Source organism: Musa acuminata, chromosome BXJ1-5, assembly GCF_036884655.1.
Source record: "Musa acuminata AAA Group cultivar baxijiao chromosome BXJ1-5, Cavendish_Baxijiao_AAA, whole genome shotgun sequence".
Lineage (NCBI taxonomy): Eukaryota > Viridiplantae > Streptophyta > Magnoliopsida > Zingiberales > Musaceae > Musa > Musa acuminata.
In genome coordinates, this window is record NC_088331.1 from 39,235,185 (window position 1) to 39,257,119 (window position 21,935).

Sequence of the window (21,935 nt, forward strand, 5' to 3'; positions counted from 1 at the left end):
TAAATTATATGACATGACAGATTCACTCGAAGAGAAGAAATCGGTTAGAACATCAACGATTGCACGATCTTGTTTACATAAAATATAATCAAGCTTTGAAGACTCGTCATGATTTGAAAAATAGATTTGATTCAATCTCATTGCAAGATATTGATGATTCAAATGAGTGGTTAGTAGGAGAAATGGGTGCTAACTTGCAAGATGCTGAAGACGAGCTTGTATTCGAAGATGATAGATTGACGTGGGGAGATGTGGCAAGAGCTTCAGGTGCTGGAGAATTACAAACATATACAAGACAGATGTCAAAGAGAAAAATGAGTGCAAAAGCATCAAGCTCGGCTCCTGCTATTGTTGAAGACATAGAGAATGAAACATATCTTGATGAAGAGGAAGGAATCGAAGAACAAGAGGAAAAAGACGAATTCAATGAAGATGATTTGTGTGAAAATGACGATAATATTGATTATGATGAATGACTTTGATGTAAAATGTTAATGTTTTGAATTTTGAAACTTTTTGTTAATGTGACATTGTGATTTTGTATCTTAGATTTTCTTAATTTAATAGCATATTTTTATTTAAAATTTTAAATAATTATATTTATTAATTATATTATATATTTTTATATTTTAGCGCCTCGCTTCGCTTGGGCGAGCGCCTAGCGCCTCGGGCGTTTTTGGACCTTGGCGCCTTTTGGCGCCTAGCGCTTTTTAAATCACTGGCACGCAAGGTGCTTGCTGAATTTCTTGTAAAGCTTCCCCTTTTCGCGAGACGTCGAGACTTGTCCGTCGCTCGTTCTTTCGAACTAATCAACTTTCTCTTTTACAGGTCCTTCGAGACCGGCGAGAGGTTGCAAGTGGGCTGATCTTTGCGGAGCAATATCGCAAGGGTGAAGCACGGCTTAGGCAACGCAAGCTAAGTCTGCGTCTTTGCCGCAAGGGTGCCTCGCGATTTAGGTGACGCAAGCTAAGTTCGTGTCTTGGCCGCAAGGGTGCATCACGCCTTAGGCAATTCCATCTAAGGCCGTGACATTGTGGTTTCAGAGCGGGCAAGCACTTCGAGCGAGCAGCGAAGGAACTTCGCCATGGCAAAGCATCATGGCGAATCAAGCAAGATGGGGCAAGCCGGACCCTTGCCCCAAGCAGCCGCAGGTGGGCTGTATGTGCACACTCGCTTTCAGGTTGTTGGAGTTGCTCAAGAGGAGCGGGACAGCGAACATGATGAGCGAGAAGTTGGCTACTCTTCGCGAGCGGAGGAGGTGCAATCTGGAGCGCCAACTGGGAAAAAGAGTCACAAAGAGAGACTCACAACGACGGAAACCCACTTGGAAGTTCTTGAAGCGAGCATGGAGGAACTCTACCATGGCCAACAAAGGCTTGTTGGGGTAGAGAGCTCACAAGAGGAAGCGGAGTCCAGGATCGACAAGGTCGAGGCCCTAGTCGACCGATTGTCTGATGACACCAAAGACTCCGTGCAACACTTAAAGGATGTTGTGGCGGAACTCACTTCAAAGGTGGCCATGCTCACAAGAGCACTAAATGCAGGAGGAAGCAACACCCGCGTTGCACCACCACAAAATTTGAGGGCACCCGAGCCTCATGGATATGGAGGGGCCAGAGATGCCAAAGAGCCCGAGAACTTTCTGTTCGACATGGAGCAATACTTTCGAGCCACGAGGCTTGATTCTGAAGATACCAAAGTTTCTATAGCAACAATGTATCTGAACGGAGATGCGAAACTTTGGTGGCGAACCTGTTGAGAGGAGATCCAACAAGGTCGGTGTCGGGTTGACACACGGGAGGACTTGAAGCGGGAGTTGAGAACTCAGTTCCTACCGGAGAACACGGAGTTCGTCGCAAGAAGGAAGTTGAGACAATTCCGCTAGAGTACCACCATTCGAGACTATGTGAAACAATTTTCTGCACTAATGCTGGACATACAGGATATGTCCGAGAAGGACAAGTTGTTCAGCTTCCTCGATGGTTGAAGCCATGGGCTCAACAGGAACTAAATCGAAGGAATGTCACCGATGTGGTCAGGGCAATTGCTACTGCAGAAAGGCTCACCAACTTTGTTTCCTTTGAAGACCCGGGAAGAAGGAAACAATCTTCAGGCAATCGCCCTCCAAAATATTCTCGAGGGAAGGAGCTCGGGGGTGAACAAAAGAAGAAGAGTTCCCACAAAGGGCGAAGCCCGAAAGGCAAGGCCTCGAAACCTGGCGGATGCTTCTTGTGCGAAGGGCCACACATGGTGAGGGTGTGCCCACAAAAACAGGCACTCAATGCTTTAACAGCTTCCATCCACCCTCCCAAATCGGACAAGGGCAAGGTTGTCGCTCTTAGTTCGAGTAGTTCTGAAGCCAGCAGCGACGATGAGAAGTCGCAAGGACCCCGGATGGGAGCTGTGTGTTTATTGAACGCCATGCGGGGTCAAGTGGGGGAGAACCCAAAGACAAGGCAACAAAAAGCAAGAAGCGGCAAGCTGATGTATGTAGACATTAAGCTTAATGGCCAAACAACTCGTGCAATGGTGGACACGGGCACTACCCACAATTTCATTGCCGATCGAGAAGCAAAGCGACTTGGGTTAATCTTGGAGAAGAGCCCAAGTCGAATGAAGGCGGTGAACTCGGAGGCCAGGCGAATCTCCGGGTTGGCGAAGGGAGTTCCCATTAAGATCGGAACATGGAGCGGGAACACCAACATGATGGTGGTGCCTTGGACGACTTCCAAGTGACTCTTGGAATGGAGTTCATGCACGTGGCGAAGTTGGTGCCCATGTCGTTCCTAAACTCCCTGTGTATGATGGGAGGTGACGACCCCTGCGTGGTTCCTGTCTCTCGGAGAGGAACCAAGGAGCCCCAACACATATCGACATTACAATTGAATAAAGGGGTGCGAAAAGGTGAATTAATATTCGTGGCTGCTATGAAGCTAGAGCCACTCAACGAGAAGGCCATTCAAGAACCTGCTGTGGTGGCGAACGTCTTGAAAGAGTTCAATGACGTTATGCCACCCGAGTTGCCGAAGACTCTTCCACCACGTAGAGGCGTGGATCACAACATCGAGCTGGAGCCAGGAGTGAAACCTCCAGCGAGACCACCCTATCGCATGTCCCCGCCAGAGTTGGCAGAACTCAGAAAGTAGTTAGGTGAACTGCTAAGCGATGGTCTCATATGCAGCTCTAAAGCACCTTTCGGAGCTCCAGTTCTCTTCCAGAAGAAACAAGATGGGAGCCTCCGACTATGCGTCAATTACCGAGCCCTTAACAAAGTGACAGTGAAGAACAAGTATCCCATCCCGCTCATCGCGGACTTGTTCGACTAGTTGGGCAAAGCTAAGTATTTCTCGAAACTCGACCTTCGGTCGGGGTATTGGCAGGTGCGCATTGCTGAAAGCGACGAAGCGAAGACTACATGCGTGACTAGGTATGGAGCGTTTGAGTTCTTGGTGATGCCTTTCGGCTTAACCAATGCTCCGACTACGTTCTGCACTCTCATGAACCAACTATTCAAGGAGTATTTGGATAAGTTCGTGATCGTCTACTTAGACGATATCGTCGTATACAGCCAAACGCTCGAGGAGAATGTTCAACACCTTCGGACAATTTTCAAGGTTCTCAGGGAGAACACTTTGTTCGTAAATAGGGAGAAATGCTACTTCGCCCAAATGGAGATCTTATTCTTGGGGCATCGAATCGGTGATGGTTCCATTCGCATGAACAAATCAAAAGTGCAAGCAGTTGCGGAATGGCGAACTCCAAAGAAGGTGCTAGAGTTGAGATCCTTCCTTGGTTTCGTCAAATACTATCGACGCTTCATAGCGGGGTACTCGAAGCGTGCAACTCCACTGACGGAGTTACTAAAGAAGGAGCAGCCTTGGAAGTGGTCGGACAAATGTGAAAGAGCATTCCAAGATCTGAAGGCTGCTGTTATGGAAGAACCAGTGCTTAAATTATCAGACTATGGGGAGCCTTTTGAAGTCCATACAGATGCTTCGGACTTCGCTATTAGGGGAGTACTCATGCAGGAAGGTCATATGGTGGCCTACGAGAGCCGTAAGCTCAACGAGATCGAGCGGCGGTATCCAGTGCATGAGAAGGAGATGATAGTGGGATCCACTGTCTACAAGTTTGGCGACACTACCTTCTCGGATCGCGATTTGTGCTGAGGACAGATAACATCGTTCTGAGTTATTTCCAAACACAGAAGAAACTTTCCCCAAAACAAGCACGATGGCAGGACTTCTTGGCTGAATTTGATATGGCAATAGAGTATAAGCTTGGGAAGGCAAATGTCGTGGTCGATGCATTGAGTCGGAAAATGGAGCGCGTGAATGTCGCACAATTGGAGGGCGGAGGCCAAGCAAGTCAAGTGCACTCCAACTTCCTTTCCAGGATCAGGGATGGACTGTATAGTGACCCCCAAGCAGTTATCCTGATGCAGCTCATCAAAGAAGGCAAGGCACGACGATTTTGGGTCCAGGGGGGACTCGTTTACACAAAAGGGAATAAGGTTTATGTTCCTCGAGTGGACAATTTGAGGCGTGAACTCTTAAGAGAGTGTCACAATTCCCTTTGGGCTGGACACCCAAGCATTTGTGGACTTGCAGCTGTTCGTTCAACCCTCTAAAGTCCTTGTTTTCCCCCTCTCCCTCTTTTCTCTTGTGCATGCAAGGTGCTCGCTGAATTGCTTGTAAAGCTTCCCCTTTTCGCGAGACGTCGGGACTTGTCCGTCGCTCGTTCTTTCGAACTAATCAACTCTCTTTTACAGGTCCTTCACGACCTGCGAGAGGTTGCAAGTGGGTTGATCTTTGCGGAATATCGCAAGGGCAAAGCACGGCTTAGACAACGCAAGCTAAGTCTGCGTCTTTGTCGCAAGGGTGCCTCGCGACTTAGGCGACACAAGCTAAGTTTGCGTCTTGGCCGCAAGGATGCATCACGCCTTAGGCAATTCCAGCTAAGGTCGTGACAGAATGGTGGTATAATACTACATATCATTCATCTACCAAATGTGCCCCTTATGAAGCACTGTATGGTCGGCCAGCCTCTATGATTCTAAAGTATGTAATTGGCTCGGCCAAGGTAGATCAGGCCGACCAAGAATTAATTGACATGGACAAACTCCTACAACTGTTAAAGGTTAATCTCTCTATCGTTCAAGCCAGAATGAAGTAGCAAGCCGATACACGACGAAGCGAAAGAGAATTTTCAGTAGAAGATTGGGTTTATCTTTGTCTACAGCCATACAAGCAACTCTCTATCAACACTCGAGCCTCCATGAAGCTATCCCCACGTTTTTACGGGCCCTATCAGATCACAGAGTGTATTGGAGTCATGGCGTACAGACTGAAATTGCCTGAGGATGCCAAAATTCACCCTGCCTTCCACGTGTCGTGCTTGAAGCCCAAGTTGGGAGAACACGAGTCACCCCAGATCCAACTGCCCAAAACCACTGAGGATGGAGTTATTCAAGCCCAACCACAAGCCATCATCGACCGCAGGATCGTGATGCGTCGCCGACGTCCCTCTTCTGAAGTACTAGTGCATTGAAATAATTTACTATTTGAAGACGCCACATGAGAATCATATGAGGAGTTGAAGACCTGGTTCCCTGAGTTCATGGAATCCCAGCCTCGAGGACAAGGCTGATTTGAAGAGGACGGGTTCGTTAGGACTCTAGCTAGGAGAGTCCTAATTGAGAAGGGCATTTATGTTAACCTATCTAGCCGACCTCTATTAAAGAGGTGAAGAGGTCGGCTAGGGTTAGGAGTCCTATTATGAATTGTTTTTAGAGAAGCATTAGGAGTTGTAAAGGAATAATAGGAGTCTTGAGTATGAGTCATATTAGGAGTTAGGGTTTAGAAGCCCTATAAATAGTCATGTATTCATCATCTTTTAACAAGCAATAGATGAATCTTTTCTGCAGCCTTTGAGCAGCAATTTGGAGGAAGGAACCCTTATAGAGTTCCAAGGAGGCCGATCCCCTAAAGAGATCAACCCCAAGCTTAGAATCTACAAGGGTTCTATCACCCCCCCCCCCCCTCTTGTCCTTGGCGAATAAGGTTGGCCCTATCCTTTAGGGCCTCCCGGAGTCGAGGATGGAGGAGGGTGGTGGTCCTTTAGAGAAACCCAAAGACTCACCAGATGACACTCTTCTGCAAGAAGTTGCTGTGCTGAAACATCCCAAGACTGTAGTGACTCTTATGTCTAAGGCCGTGGTTGCCCATTTCAAATCTATAAACACCTGTGTCCGTTGTCGACGTAATGTGCCGACTGAGTTGGGGGAGTTTGTGCACCCTGTTAAGGGGAGTAGTTCTGGCTCTCACCCATCTTCTTCTTAATGAAAGTTTTTACTTGGAACTGTACGGGGGCCAAGCGCTGCCCAGTTTGTGATTTTTTGGAATTTTTGCTGGTTTTAGACTCACCTGATTTAATATTACTGCAGGAAATTCATGCTGATGAGGTGCGGTCAAAGGCTGTCATTCGCTCTCTAGGGCAGTGCCAGGACAGTTTTGCTCAGTCAGTGGCTGGGGCATCTAGGGGTATCATTTCGGCTTGGCACACCACTATGGTACAAGTCTAGGTGATATCGTCTCATGCTTAATGTATGTATGCTGCGATTTAGCTTAAAAATAGTTCACCTTGGTTAATTTTGGTCATCTATGCTAATGTTATTTCGATTTTACGTAATGTGTTTTGGAATTCTCTAGCATCTGTGGATTTATCCGATGTCCCATGGTGTCTTATTAGTGATTTCAACTGCTTACTTGATGCTCACGACAAGCAAGGGGGTTTGGTTTTCTCAGTTAATTATGCTATTCGGTGTTTTCGTGACTTTATTTATAATTCGGGTTTGATGGATCTTGGCTTTTCTAGACGGAGGTTTACTTGGTCCAATAATCGGCAGGGTTGGCCAAAGTTTTGGTTAGACTGGATAGGGATTTTTCCAATTCTCGATAGCTTTAGAAGTTTGGTGATTCCTCGATTTCTCATATGACTCGGGTCTATTCGGACCACTATTTAATTCTTTTGCATGTTAAGGATTCCCGCATGAATCCTAAACACTTGTTTCATTTTCAAAACTTTTGGATTGAAAATAAGGTTTTCCATGAGGTTGTTAGGAATAGCTGGTCCTTCTATATTTGCCCTACTATGCTTTTTGCCTCCTTTTCTTATAACCTTAGGAAGCTTAGGTGTGACCTATCTAGGTGGAACTGGACAAGATTTGGAAACCCTAATGCCCAAGTTGATCGGTTGCAACAGGTCATCTCTTCCCTAGAACTAAAAGAAACCTCGTCTTGTCTGTTTGGTGAGAAGACCAGATATTTGATCTCCTTACATAACCACTTTCAAGGTATAATTCTTCTGTTGAACCTTAAATGGTGGGTTCTTTCCAAAACCAAATGGGTATCGATGGCGATCGTAATACTAGGTATTATTACTCTTTGGTCACTGCTCGTGCCCGTAGTAACCACATCTAGTCCATTAAGGTTAATGACTCTGTGTTTGACTAGCCCAAGATTATTATGGCTAGCTTTATGAACTTCTACCAAGATCTTTGGAATGCTCCCTCAGGTATCCCTAGAATTGATATTTCTTGGCCTGTTATCTAGGGCATTGATAGTTCACATCACCATTTTCTGACTAAAGCCTTTGATAGAAATGAGATTTGATAGGTCGTTAGATCGATAGGCTATGGGAAGAGTCATGGTCTTGATGGTCTTACGGTTAAATTTTATAGGGGTTGTTGGGATATTATTTCTGGTGCATTGTGGATTTTCTTTAATCATTTTCATGATACTTCTGTCTTGCATTCTTCTTGGGTTCAAAAACACATTATGTTTATTCCTAAATATGCGAATCCTATTTGTGAAAGATTTTCGGTCAATTTCTCTTTGTAATGTTATTTATTGTATTTTGGCCATGGTACTTACAAATGGGTTTAAAGGTTTTATGCCAAATCTTATTGCTATGGAGCATTCTGCTTTTCTTACCGAAGCATTCAAGATAATATCCTAGTAGCCTAGGAAGTGGCACATTCCTTCCTTTAAATCTAAAGGAAAGAATCCTTTAATCATTATTAAGGTTGATCTTGAAAAGGCATACGATAGATTGTTTTGGGATGCCATTGTTCCGGCTTTAAAGGTTTTAAATTTTCTTAAAACTTTTATTTCTTGGATTTATAGTTGTATGTCCTTGCCTGAGTATGCTATTCTTATCAATGGGTTCCCTTTACAATCTTTCAAGGGGGCCCGAGGTATTAGGTAAGGTGATTCTCTTTCACCTTACTTGTTTATACTTATGGTTCAATTGTTGTCCCATTTGTGTCACGGACAAAATTATAAACGAAGTGTTTGATGTACTGCTCATATATGTCATTGTCTTTCGGTTTTGATTGGCTTTGGTGGCCGTTTTAGGCTAGTAAACAAAGGTTGCTTGACCCTTGTGAGTATTTTGGTTTGTAGTGAACTATTTTTGACCCTTTGTTGTGTGACCGTTTAGAGCTTGTGAAATCTATGTTTATAATTTACATTGGCTATGAAGTATTTGCTGAAATGGTTGCTTGTGGATCTTGAGTGAAACGTTTTTTCTAACCTGTTTTATCTTTTGTAGGTCCTAAGAGACCATAGGAGGTTTCTGGGAGGCTGACCTTTGCGGATGGATACGTAAGGGTGCCGCATGACTTAGGCAAAACTAGCTTAGTTCGTGACATTATGGTATCAGAGCGGGACAAGCACACTTAGAAACACTTGGCATGCAAACGTGGGGGACCTAGCAGGGTTGTGTTGAGGGCAACTAGCACGCGTGATCGTTTGGGGGAAACGGGCATGGAGATATAGGGAAAGGAGTCACTCAAAGGAGCGGGCATGTGAGATTGACATTTAGAGGAATGGCCAACCCTTCGCGCGAGAGGCACAACGAGGATAAGCAAGCTGGGAAGAATGTGTAGCGCACAAAGGTTGGGATGGCTGAGTTCGAGCTACGACTCGACGTTGACAACTATACTTGACGGTGCTCAAGGCAAGCGGAGCATTTGGTAGAGGATAAGATCATGCAAAGTGAAATAGGTTGCTCAGCGACCGAAAGAGTTGTGCAAAGCTCACTGAGGTGAGGGGAATTGCTAACTTGAAGAATTCGATACTCATGTAAGGGCTTGTATGCAGACGAGAGAATGTTCGTGGCCATCCTAAGGTGACTGAAACTCGCTATTGTGGAGCATTAAAACTTTCTCTTCGGCATGAGAAGGATACTTCTGTAAGAGGTTGATGTAGCGAGTTCAACATGTTGCTAGGCCTTGAGGGGGGTAGTGAGGGCTGTATTGGTGAGGAGTCGCAATCTAGCAAGTGCGTTTGCAGGGGCAGAATAATGCATAGTTTGTTTAGCAAGGCGGAGTAGTCCAAGGGATGATGGTCTCCAAAACTTCTAGAGGGAAGGATCCGAAGAAAGAAGTTACTCCAACGAGACAGATATCTAGGAGGGATAAGTCCCGGTTCTCTAAAGGGAGAATCATATGCAACGGACTACACATGTTGAAGAGTACCTCAAGACAACAACTCTATAAAGCTTAACGAACCGAGCGAGCGATGAGGAGTCGTCGTATGAGGTAATGCATTGGTGGATGCATTGCGAGATCAAGTGAGGGAGCGACCTAAAGTGACATAAATGAAGGCACACTTGGAGGCGATATAGAGATCAAACTCAACGAAGGGCTGACCCGTAGAATGGTTGGCGCGAGGACCACCATCAAGTCAATGCAAATCGAGGAGTAAAGCAACTTGGATGTAACTTGGTGAAGTACCTAAGCCGCATGAAGGGAGTCAACATAAAAGATGGAACATGGAGCAGAGGCACGAAGCTTTCTTTAGACAAACGTCAAGGACATGAACTCTTGCAGAGGTAAGAGCGGGATCTTGTCGTTCCATGGGTCCCTCATTTTAATGGAGTAGACTTATCTTGCATGGTGTCAAAGACAAAGGGAGCTTCAAGGCACATGCACATTATCTCAAAGAAGCATTTGACGGAGGAACTAAGGCGACTCAACTTGCGGAGGCGAAGTTGGGGTCAGAAGGCCTTTGGCATGGAGCAAGAGGACACGGAGGTGGGTACTTTTGAAGAATACGCTACAGTGTTGTCATTCGAGTTGCAATGAAGGAAGCGGTGCATAGTGGAGATTGTGTTGATCGGAGTAGAGGCTCAAGATCCAGATAATGATGCACTAATTTCAACAAAGTTGGTGGACTTTAGAGTTGCTAGGTGACGAACTGTCCTAGAGCTGTGCTTCATTCGAGTGTGACCCGAGAGCGAGTGGACGAAAGTCGATTGCCAAAGGAGCGAACATAATCGAAAGTGGAAGAGCCTTTACGATGTGCTGGCAGAGGCCATACATAGAGGGATCGCAATCCAAGTTCATCCCACAATGATTAGAATGCAATGAAGATGTCACCAAGAGGCGACATGATGTAGCGGATCGTGGTGGAACAGTTCGTGGCAATGTGATACACACAAAACTAGTCCCGTGAGGGACTAGATCATACAGAGGTATGATCGGGAGATATTGGGAGCTCCACTTCGGTGAACAACATGACAACAAGAAAGGCTATGGATTCAAGGAGTGAATGTCATGGTACTGCAGAGGTGGGTCTTCCATGTGTGCACTGGATTTTGTATCGGATGAAAGATTTGGTCATTAGCATATTGTCACGACCTTAGCTGGAATTGCCTAAGGCGTGAGGCACCCTTGTGGCCAAAGACTCGAACTTAGCTTGCGTTGCCTAAGTCACGAGTCGCCCGTGTGGCAAAGATGCGAACTTAGCTTGCGTTGCCTAAGTCGCGCTTCGCCCTTGCAATCTTGCTCCGCAAGGATCAGCCACTTTGTAACCTCTCGCAGGTCCCGAAGGACCTGTAAAAGAGAAAGAAATTTAGATCGAAAGAACGAGCAACGGACAAGTCCCGAAGTCTCGCGAAAAGGGAAGCTTTACAAGCAAATCGTCAAACACCTTGTGTGCACAAGAGAAAAGAGGGAGAGGGAGAAAAACAAGGCTTTCAAGGATGAACGAACAGCTGCAAGCCCACAAACAGCCGCTCACCTGGTCCCGGGCGCAAAACCAAGTTCCCGTAAAGGTCACGTGCGAACTTGCGAAAGAGTGTTCAACGCCCGGTATATAACCGAAGCCCCATCCAGCCATGTGCCACCCGGGGGGTTCCTGGGTGCTGAGATGGCTGACATTTTGGTGAGCGGAGGCAGCACTCCGCTCACCTCTCGCGGCACGGGAAAACGGAGCCGTTTTGGGCTGTTTTGGGGCTGGTTTGCTCGGTTCGGTGAGCGATCGCTTTGCAACGCTGCAGTTTGTTCGAACTTACATATTTACAAGCAAAATGACCCAAAACCATGAGAAAACATGCTGTCAAGCAGCTGTACATTCGGGTGTGAGCGACGAACGGTTCGTTGAACAGAGTTGTTGCGGGTGCGCGACGACCGTTCGTGACATTCTCCCCCACTTAAACTGTCGACGCCCTCGTCGACGTTTGTTGGTAGTTGTTGATGACTTCTTCTTCATGTCGCAGGGCGTCTTCAGGCTCCCAACTAGCTTCAGTTCGGGGAAGCTTTCGCCACTTCACCAAGTACTCTATCTGCTCCGCTCCGTTGGGTAGCTTTATCTTATGATCCGCCAGAATGGTTTCCACTCGCTTCTCGTAGGAGGCTGTGATGGGAGGTAACCGAGTTGGAACATTTCGAGAAGCATCTTGCGGATCCGGATGGTAGGCCTTTAGGTTGCTGGCGTGAAGAACGTTGTGAATTTTGAACCACGCCGGCAGCTGCAACTTGTAAGAAACATTGCCTACCCTGCTAATAATTGGGAAGGGCCCTTCATACTTACGCATCAATCCTTTGTGAACTCTGTTCCTGAAGAATTAGAGTGATGCCGGTTGGAGCTTTACCAACACCAAATCGCCAACTTTGAACTCTTGCGGTCGCCTTCCCAAGTCAGCCCACTTCTTCATCCTCTTTGTCGCCTTCTCCAAGTAAGCCCGCGTAATATCTGCATTTCGATGCCACTCCTTGGCGAAATGATAGGCTGAAGGACTACTTCCAGTATACCCAACTGCCATCGTGTGCGGAGTCGACGATTGTTGTCCTGTGATAATTTCGAAGGGGCTCTTGTTGGACGTAGAGCTCCGCTGCAGGTTGTAGGAGAATTGGGCAATGTCCAACAGCTTCACCCAATCTCGTTGATTGGCACTCACGTAGTGCCGGAGATATTGCTCCAAGAGCGAATTTATTCTTTCAGTCTGGCCATCCGTCTGAGGGTGGAGGCTTGTAGAGAAGTATAACTTTGACCCCAACAATTTGAACAGCTCAGTCCAGAATCGTCCCAGGAACTGAGCGTCTCGATCACTAATGATGTTGTGCGGGACTCCCCAATACTTCACAACATCCTTCATCATCAGTCTGGCCGCCTCTTCTGCTGAACAGTGTAGGGGAGCAGCAATGAAAGTTGTATACTTTGAAAACTGATCGACCACCACGAGTATCGATCCAAGTCCCCCTACAGGTGGCAAGCTTGATATGAAGTCTAAGGAAATGCTCTCCCATGGCCTTTCTAGTACGGGCAACGGCTCCAAAAGTCCCACCGGCTTCCGCTGCTCCGCCTTATCTTGTTGGCAAGTAAGGCATGTTCGAACATACTCCTCCACATCAATCCCCATCTTTGGCCAGTAGAAGGCCCTCTCCACGAGAGCCAACGTTCTGTGAATGCCGGGGTATCCAGCCCAAAGGGAATCGTGACACTCTTTTAAGAGTTCACGTCTTAAATTGTCCACTCGGGGAACATAAACCCTATTCCCTTTTGTGTAAACAAGTCCCTCCTGGACCCAAAATCGTCGTGTCTTGCCTTCTTTGATGAGCTGCATCAGGATAACTGCCTGGGGATCACTATACAGTCCATCTCTGATTCGGGAAAGGAAGTTGGAGTGTAACTGACTTGCTTGGCCTCTGCCCTCCAGTTGTGCAGCATTCACGCATTCCACTTTCCGACTCAGCGCATCGGCCACGACATTTGCCTTCCTGGGCTTGTATTCCATTGTCATATCAAATTTAGCCAGAAAGTCCTGCCACCGTGCTTGCTTTGGGGAGAGCTTCTTCTGAGTTTGGAAATAACTCAGGCCGATGTTGTCTGTCCTCAGCACAAATCGCGACCCGAGAAGGTAGTGTCGCCAAACTCGTAGACAGTGGATCACTGCTGTCATCTCCTTCTCATGCACTGGATACCGCCTCTCGGTCTCGCTGAGTTTGCGGCTCTCGTAGGCCACCGGATGACCTTCCTGCATGAGTACTCCTCCGATAGCGAAGTCCGAAGCATCTGTGTGGACTTCAAAGGGCTCTCCATAGTTTGGCAATTTGAGCACTGGTTCTTCTAAGACAGCAACTTTCAGGTCTTGGAATGCTATCTCACATTTGTCTGACCACTTCCAAGGCTGCTTCTTCTTCAGCAACTCCGTCAGTGGGGTTGCCCGCTTCGAATACCCGGCAATGAAGTGTCGATAGTAGTTGACGAAACCAAGGAAGGATCTCAACTCTGGCACCTTCTTTGGAGTTCGCCATTCCGCAACTGCTTGCACCTTCGACTTGTCCATCCGAATGGAGCCATCACCGATTCGATGCCCCAAGAATAGGATCTCAGTTTGAGCAAAGTAGCATTTCTCCCTTTTTACGAACAACGTGTTCTCCCTGAGAACCTTGAAAATCGTCCGAAGGTGCTTGACATGCTCCTCGAGCGTTTGGCTGTAGACGACGATATCGTCCAAGTAGACGACCACGAACTTATTCAAATACTCCTTGAATAGCTGGTTCATGAGAGTACAGAACGTGGCCGGAGCGTTGGTTAAGCCAAAAGGCATCACCAAGAACTCAAACGCTCCATATCTGGTCACACAAGTAGTCTTTGCTTCGTCGCCTTCAGCAATGCGCACTTGCCAATATCCCGACCGAGGGTCGAGTTTTGAGAAATACTTCGCCTTGCCCAATTGATCGAACAAGTCAGCAATGAGCGGGATGGGATACTTGTTCTTCACTGTTACTTTGTTGAGGGCTCGGTAGTCGACGCATAATCGGAGGCTCCCATCTTGTTTCTTCTGGAAGAGAACTGGAGCTCCGAAAGGTGCTTTTGAGCTGCAGATGAGACCACCGCTTAGCAGTTCACCTAACTGCTTTCTGAGTTCTGCCAACTCTGGCGGGGGCATGCGGTAGGGTGGTCTCGCTAGAGGCTTCACTCCTGGCTCCAGCTCGATACTGTGATCCACGCCTCTGCGTGGTGGAAGAGTCTTCGGCAACTCGGGTGGCATAAGGTCTTTAAACTCCTTCAGGACGTTCGCCACCACAGCAGGTTCTTGAATGGCCTCTTCGTTGAGTGGCTCTAGCTTCATAGCAGCCACGAACGTCAATTCGCCCTTTCGCACCCCTTTCTTCAATTGTAATGCCGAAATATGTTGGGGCTCCTTGGTTCCTCTCCGAGAGACGGGAACCACGCAAGGGTCATCGCCTCCCATCATACATAGGGAGTTCAAGAACGGCATCGGCACCAACTTCGCCGCGTGCATAAACTTCATTCCAAGAATCACTTGGAAGTCGTCCAGTGGCACGGCCATCATGTTGGTGTTTCCGCTCCAAGTCCCGATTTTGATAGGAACACCCTTCGCCAACCCGAAGATTCGCCTGGCCTCCGAGTTCACCGCTTTCATTCGGCTTGGGCTCTTCTCCAAGGTCAACCCAAGTCGCTGTGCTTCGCGATCGGCTTGGCCATTTAGCTTGATGTCCACATACATCAGTTCGCTACTTCCTGCTTTTTGTGCCTTCGTCTTCATGTTCTCCCCCACTTGACCACGCATAGCGTTTAGCAAACGCATTGCTCCCATTCGGGGTCCTTGCGACTCCTCATCGTCACTGCTGGATTCAGAACTGCTTGAGCTAAGGGCGACAGCTTTGCCCTTGTCCGATCGGGGAGGGTGGATGGAAGCCGTCAATGCATTGAGTGCCTGTTTTTGTGGGCACTCCCTTACCATGTGCGGTCCTCCGCACAAGAAGCATCCTCCAGGTTCGGCCCTTTGTGGGAGCTCTTCTTCTTCTGTTCGCCCCCGAGCTCCTTCCCTCGAGAATGTTTTGGAGGGCGATTGCCTGAAGATTGTTTCCTTCTCGCTGGGTCTTCAGAGGAAACAAAGTCGGTAAGCCTTTCTGCAGCTGCAATTGCCCCGACTACATCGGTAACATTCCTTCGATTCAACTCCTGTTGAGCCCATGGTTTCAAACCATCAAGGAAGCTGAACAACTTGTCTTTCTCGGACATGTCCTGTATGTCCAGCATTAGTGCAGAAAATTGCTTCACATAGTCTCGGATGGTGGTACTTTGGCGGAGTTGTCTCAACTTCCTTCTTGCGACGAACTCTGTGTTCTCCGGTAGGAACTGAGTTCTCAACTCCCGCTTCAAGTCTTCCCATGTGTCGACTCGACACCGACCTTGTTGGATTTCCTCCCAACGAGTTCGCCACCAAAGTTTCGCATCTCCATTCAGATACATTGTTGCTATAGAAACTTTGGTATCTTCATAATCGGGCCTCGTAGCTCGGAAGTATTGCTCCATGTCGAACAGAAAGTTCTCGAGCTCCTTGGCATCTCTGGCCCCTCCATATCCATGGGGTTCAGGTGCCCTCAAATTTTGTGGCGGTGCCGCGCGAGTGTTGCCTCCTCCCGCATTTAGCGTTCTTGTAAGCATGGCCACCTTTGCGGTGAGTTCCGCCACATCTTGTAAGTGCTGCACGGAGTCCTTGGTGTCATCAGACAGTCGGTCGACTAGGGCCTCGACCTTGTCGATCCTGGACTCCGCTTCCTCTTGCGAGCTCTCTACCCCAACAAGTCTTTGTTGGCCATGGTAGAGTTCCTCCATGCTCGCTTCCAGAACATCCAGGCGGGTTTCCGCCGTCGTGAGTCTCTCCTTATGACTCTTTTTCCCAGTTAGCGCACCAGATTGCGCTTCCTCCGCTCGCGGAGAGTTGCCAACTTCTCGCTCATCCTGTTCGCTGCCGCGATCCTCGTGAGCAGCTCCAACAGCATGAGAGCGAGTGTGCACATGCAGCCCACCTGCGGCTGCTTGGGGCAAGGGTCCGGCTTGCCCCGTCTTGCTTGATTCGCCACGATGCTTTGCCATGGCGAAGTTGCGAAGTTCGTTCGCTGTTCGATCGAAGAGCTTGCCCACTCTGATACCACAATGTCACGACCTTAGCTGGAATTGCCCAAGGCGTGAGGCACCCTTGCGGCCAAAGACTCGAACTTAGCTTGCGTTGCCTAAGTCGCGAGTCGCCCGTGTGGCAAAGACGCGAACTTAGCTTGCGTTGCCTAAGTCGCGCTTCGCCCTTGCGATCTTGCTCCGCAAGGATCAGCCACTTTGTAACCTCTCGCAGGTCCCGAAGGACCTGTAAAAGAGAAAGAAAGTTAGATCGAAAGAACGAGCAACGGACAAGTCCCGAAGTCTCGCGAAAAGGGAAGCTTTACAAGCAAATCATCGAACACCTTGTGTGCACAAGAGAAAAGAGGGAGAGGGAGAAAAACAAGGCTTTCAAGGATGAACGAACAGCTGCAAGCCCACAAACAGCCGCTCACCTGGTCCCGAGCGCAAAACCAAGTTCCCGTAAAGGTCACGTGCGAACTTGCGAAAGAGTGTTCAACGCCCGGTATATAACCGAAACCCCATCCAGCCATGTGCCACTCGGGGGGTTCCTGGGTGCTAAGATGGCTGACATTTTGGTGAGCGGAGGCAGCACTCCGCTCACCTCCCGCGGCACGCGAAAACGGAGCCGTTTTGGGCTGTTTTGGGGCTGGTTTGCTCGGTTCGGTGAGCGATCGCTTTGCAACGCTGCAGCTTGTTCGAACTTACATATTTATAAGCAAAATGACCCAAAACCATGAGAAAACATGCTGTCAAGCAGCTGTACATTCGGATGTGAGCGACGAACGGTTCGTTGAATGGAGTTTTTGCGGGTGCGCGACGACCGTTCGTGACAATATGGGGGTTGTGTATCATCGAGGGAGAATTTCGAATGCAAGTACCAGTGAGTCCCATGGGGAGACTTGATCATGTAGAAGTATGATCGAAGCAGTTGAAGAGTTGGATTACTCCAGAGCTCATATTCGCTTAAGGGAGCCTGACAAGTCAGGGGACAAGGTCGAGTAAGTGAACGTTGCTACCAAGGAAGCTAAGGAGAACAGAATCAGCGCGAGTCCTGTAACATGATGGTGAAGGCTATGCATGAGAGTTGCAGTTTGTCTTTCTATCGACCAAGGGGAACTGCTCGGAGAACAAAGAGGTGTTAAAGTAGGCGGTCAAAAGGAGCGATGAAGTGACGATAAGTCCAGAGGGACTTAGCTACCTAAAACTAAGCATCGGTTAGAATAGAGATAGACTCGGAGGAGTGCCACAATGCCGCAAAGGCGGATCTACTGATCGCGAAGAAAGAGACGCAGATGCGAGGTGACAGATAGTAGGGCCATAGGCATGACAGCGCCATGGCACTATAGAGGTGGGACTTCCGTGGAATCATCGATCCCTTGCTCTCATGGAGGGAGAGCGCTTAGTCATGAAAGGGGCTGAGGAGGTAGAGAATGCAAAAGCAAACTCTAAGTATTGAGACAAGGCTGAAGGGCAGAGGCCAAGGAACTTCGTAAGACCGGTGTCAACGAGCTTCTCATCAAGATAGCCAAAAGTTGAGGACTTCGAATCGATGCAAGAGTGCTCGACCAAGGAACGAAGTAGACAGTATGTGGTGCTGTACCTTTGCTACTAAAACGAATAGGCGGCAGAGATGATAGAGAAGATGGTACAATCCCAAAGGAGGCCAAAACTATTAGATACTTGCTCTAAGTTGGGGTGAAAACTTCTTACATTCTAGAAGTTCGATGGCATTGAGAAGGTGAATCACAATAGCTAACTTAACGCAAGGAGTGCAAATACTTCAAGTGCTTTGGAAGTGCGAGCAAAGCGGGTGAAGGCTAATAACCAGCTCGATGCATGGAGTACAACCCTCGAGGAGGCAAGCGAAGTCAAGTAACCTTTGTCTTCTTAACTCTTAAGAGAATAGGCAAAACCGAGTACCCCAATTCTCTTATCTATCCGGCAAAGGAGCTATGCATAGCTTCAAAGACCCTTTGAAGAAACCTAAGAGAAGACAATAGTTGTCAAATCCTCATCAATGATGATCGGTGCTGCTGAGAGTTAATTGTCCGCTTCATTTCCAAACAGAATGTCAATTGAAAGCAGAAGTGACGTGACCCTACTTGGAAATGACAACTAAGTGGAAGAAGAATCAATAGACAAATTTTGCAGAGGAAGGACTCAAAAACTTTAAAGTCTGCGAGGCGATGCTCGTTAAAGCTCTAACACGCATCCATCCAGTTCAAGCGGCATGAGGCATTTAAAAGACTAGTGCATACTAAGGATGATCTTTTCCTTCATCTGAGGGATCCGTAGGAACTAACAGGGATCAACACAACTCAGCCGACCCTAAACCAGAGTCAAAGTCATTGGCGAGTTGAAGTAGTATAGTAGATCAAAGTTTGACTACTCAACAACAGCGGTGGAGTGCAATTGGGAGCCAAGAGGCACATTGCAGTTGGAGCAGAAGATTCAAGGCTCAGCAAAGGCGAGGAGATGTAGCGTCTGCAAAGGCTTTAACGAGGACGTCGAAGGAATAAGTGGGGGAAAATGTCACAGATAAAATTGTAAACGAGGTGTTTGATGTAATGCTCATGTATATCCATGTCTTTCGGTTTTGTTCATGATTTGCACAGCATGTAAAAGGCTAACAGTAGGCTTAACAACCCTATTTTGGTTGGCTTTAGTGGCCGTTTTAGGCTAGTAAACAAAGGTTGTGTCATGTGGGCACTTGTGGGCATTTCGGTTTGTAGTGGACCATTTTGGACCTTTTGTTATGCGATTGTTCAGAGCTTGTGAAGTCTATGTTTGTAATTTACATTGGCTATGAAGTGTTTACTGAAATAGTTGCTTGTAGATCCTGAGTGAAATATTTTCTTAAACCCGTTTTCTCTTTTGTAGGTCCTAAGGGACCATAGGAGATTTCGGGGTGCTGCACGACTTAGGCAAAATTAGCTAAGTTCGTGACATCTGTTAAATAGTGTTACTCGGGAAGGGAGGTTCACACCCTTTAATTTTAAACACAAATATAAGCTCACTCATATGATGTATGCGGATGATATTTTGTTTATGTTTTAGAGCTAACAAGAAGTCTTGCAAAACTATTGTCGATATCTTTCGTATGTATGAGATCCTCACTAACCAACGAATGAATCTGGTTAAATCTGAAATTTTCTTCCCTTGTGATAACAACCAATCTATTAAAGCCTCTATATGATTTCTTTGTGTCGTTTACCGGTTTATGCTTTTGATAACCATTTGCATGAAATTCAATAGAAGTTAAGCTCTTGGCAAGCAAATTTTTTATCGCAAGCTGGTCGCATTACTTATATTAAATCGGTTTTGATGGCCTCCCCTGTCCATATGTTGTTTGTTTCTTAGATGCCGGTTCATTTTCTGAAAAATATCAATAGTATGGTTCGGAACTTCGTATGGCAGAAGAACTCCTCTACCAGGGGTCTTCACCTCCTCTCTTGGGATACCATCACTGCCGTTAAGGATAAGGGTGGTCTTGGAATTCAAAATTTGGTGATTACTTTTACTGCATTGCAAATTAAGAGAATATATAATTATCTAAACAAAACTGACAGTATTTGGTGCAAAGTTGTTTATGCTAAATATGGAGAGGTTTATCCTTGGCAGAAAGGCTCTTTTGTTAATGCTAGTTGGTCTTGGCGTTTGTTTATGCATTCTATGTGGGATTTGCATTCGGCATTTTCATGTTTAATTGGTAATGGTTGTTTGGTTCACACTTTTGACCACAGTTGGCTTTTTGATATGCTGATTTCTTATATACGTACTTATGTAAATATGGACTATGTGCATATGTTCATAAGGCTTCTACCATTTCTACTTTGGTTTCTGATCAGAATTGGGATGTTGTAAACTGGATTTGTTTTTCGTATCCCTGTTTGTCGATATGGTTTTAAAAGTGGATTTATCATGTGTCCCCGATGACGATTCTTGGATTTGGACCCTTGACTCAAAGGGCAACCATCAACCAAGGCTACATATGGCTTTCTATCATCTCACTGTGCTGCGGATCATGTACAATCTAATGTGTGGTCTAGTCTTTGGAGAATTCCTGCTGTTCCTCATACTATATTAGTTTGTTGAAAATTACTGCATGGTCGATTAACAACTTCTCATTACATAGCGAATTATGGTATAATGGGAGCTAATTCCTGCTTTATGTGTGGTTTTCATGAAGACAGTTTATCCCACTTGTTTTTTGGATGCTCCTTTTCACACGCTGTCTTTTATATCATTAAACAGAAGCTAGATATCTCCTTCAGATTTTATGATCTGTGGCATACTGGTGCATGGTAAAGGGAAGGTGATGAGTTGGGTAAACAATCTTGTTTAACCCTAAAAGCCATTATTGCATATGCCTTCTGGATGATCTGGAAGGCTCGGAATGGTGTCATTTTCAATGGTAAAACAACAACCTCTTATAGTATTTTCTGTAAGGTGGTGGCTAGCAGTATGCTGTGGCATAGATTCATCTGGAAAAATTTGGATTAGGATTTGCTATGTGGATTTTGTAAATCTGAGATTTTTCAGGCTAGCAGTATGCTGTGGCATAGATTCATCTGGAAAAATTTGATGTCCAGAATCTTAATTCTGAATATATGTGTGGCCCATACTGATTCCACAGACTTAATTAGCCAAGAGAAATCCTGTTTGGCCAAGGGAAACAGATTATGTAATGTGTCGGACGAGAGTATTTTTTATTAGATTGCTCATGTTATTTCCTTGGTAATGATTCATTCTCATAATATTGTAAATTTGAATGATATTAATTTTCTTCATCCAAGAGAAATCCTGTTTGGCCATGGGAAACCAAGCATATCTAAAAATTTTGCTTGACCTCAGTAAGTTCTTTAATGTCTTTATTTTAGTGTAATTTTTTTTATCACTCAGTGACATAGATCTCATCTATCTATGGAAATAACGTTTTCTTGGAAATATATTTTTAGTCGTATGAGACAAGGATTAAATTCTTAATCTAATACAGATACGGATCGACGATCAAGCTATACCAGAGAGGAGTGATGGCAGCAGAGTAAAAACAGTGCTGTAGTGGTAGGAGGAGAAGCAGGACAACGGAAGGAAGAAGAGAAAGAAATAGCAAAGTCTCAATTTAAATTTACGCATAAATTAAATCTGTTTCAGTAGATCGATGTCAACAGTATTGAGCTTAATTGATTATGATGTATTATTGGATACTCCAAGGGGATGATGAGAGTACTTCCTATCAACTTAAGCGTTGCTGATGGATCTTTTACTCCAAGGGTATGACCTTTTGGAACAGAGTAGAGGCTCTTACTCTTTTACACTTGTATGTGATAGATCTTTTAACACTGATGATTGTGCAGGTACCGGCTACTGCTTCTTTGATCAGCAGAAATGTTAATCTAGCTTCTGGTCCTCTGCAGGCAGAATGCCGAGCAATAAGGGATGATTTACCAAAAGCCTCTCGGTTGAAGTTACATGATATCATTGTTAACTCAGACTCACCGAAAGCCATACTTATTTGTAATAGAATTAGATTCATATCTTGGCATTTGTGAAATATCTGTAATGATGTTCCCAAACTTGCTGAGGAAGTTATTGTTTTGAGTGTTTTGAGTTTTGAGCATGCAAACAGATTGTCAATCCGTCTAGGATTTTTTGTTCTCCTCCAGCATCGGAGGCGATTCCTGTACTTTTGGGGACATTTGAAGTCCTATCAAC

At 46.2% G+C, this 21,935-nt stretch overlaps 1 protein-coding gene across 8 annotated transcripts in view; it reads left to right on the forward strand.

The window, feature by feature from the left end:
• LOC103985821 (pentatricopeptide repeat-containing protein At5g04780, mitochondrial-like) overlaps positions 1-21,935 on the forward strand; it is a 32,507-nt gene extending 10,572 nt beyond the window's left edge. For 5 of the 8 annotated variants that reach the window (XM_065183854.1, XM_065183853.1, XM_065183855.1 and 2 more), the window contains 3 exons: positions 6,446-6,605; positions 21,217-21,494; positions 21,578-21,935. The gene's annotated coding sequence lies outside the window, so the exon portion shown is untranslated. The remainder of the gene's footprint in view (positions 1-6,445; positions 6,606-21,216; positions 21,495-21,577) is intronic. The other 3 variants (XM_065183857.1, XM_065183861.1, XM_065183856.1) reach the window with 2 other exon arrangements.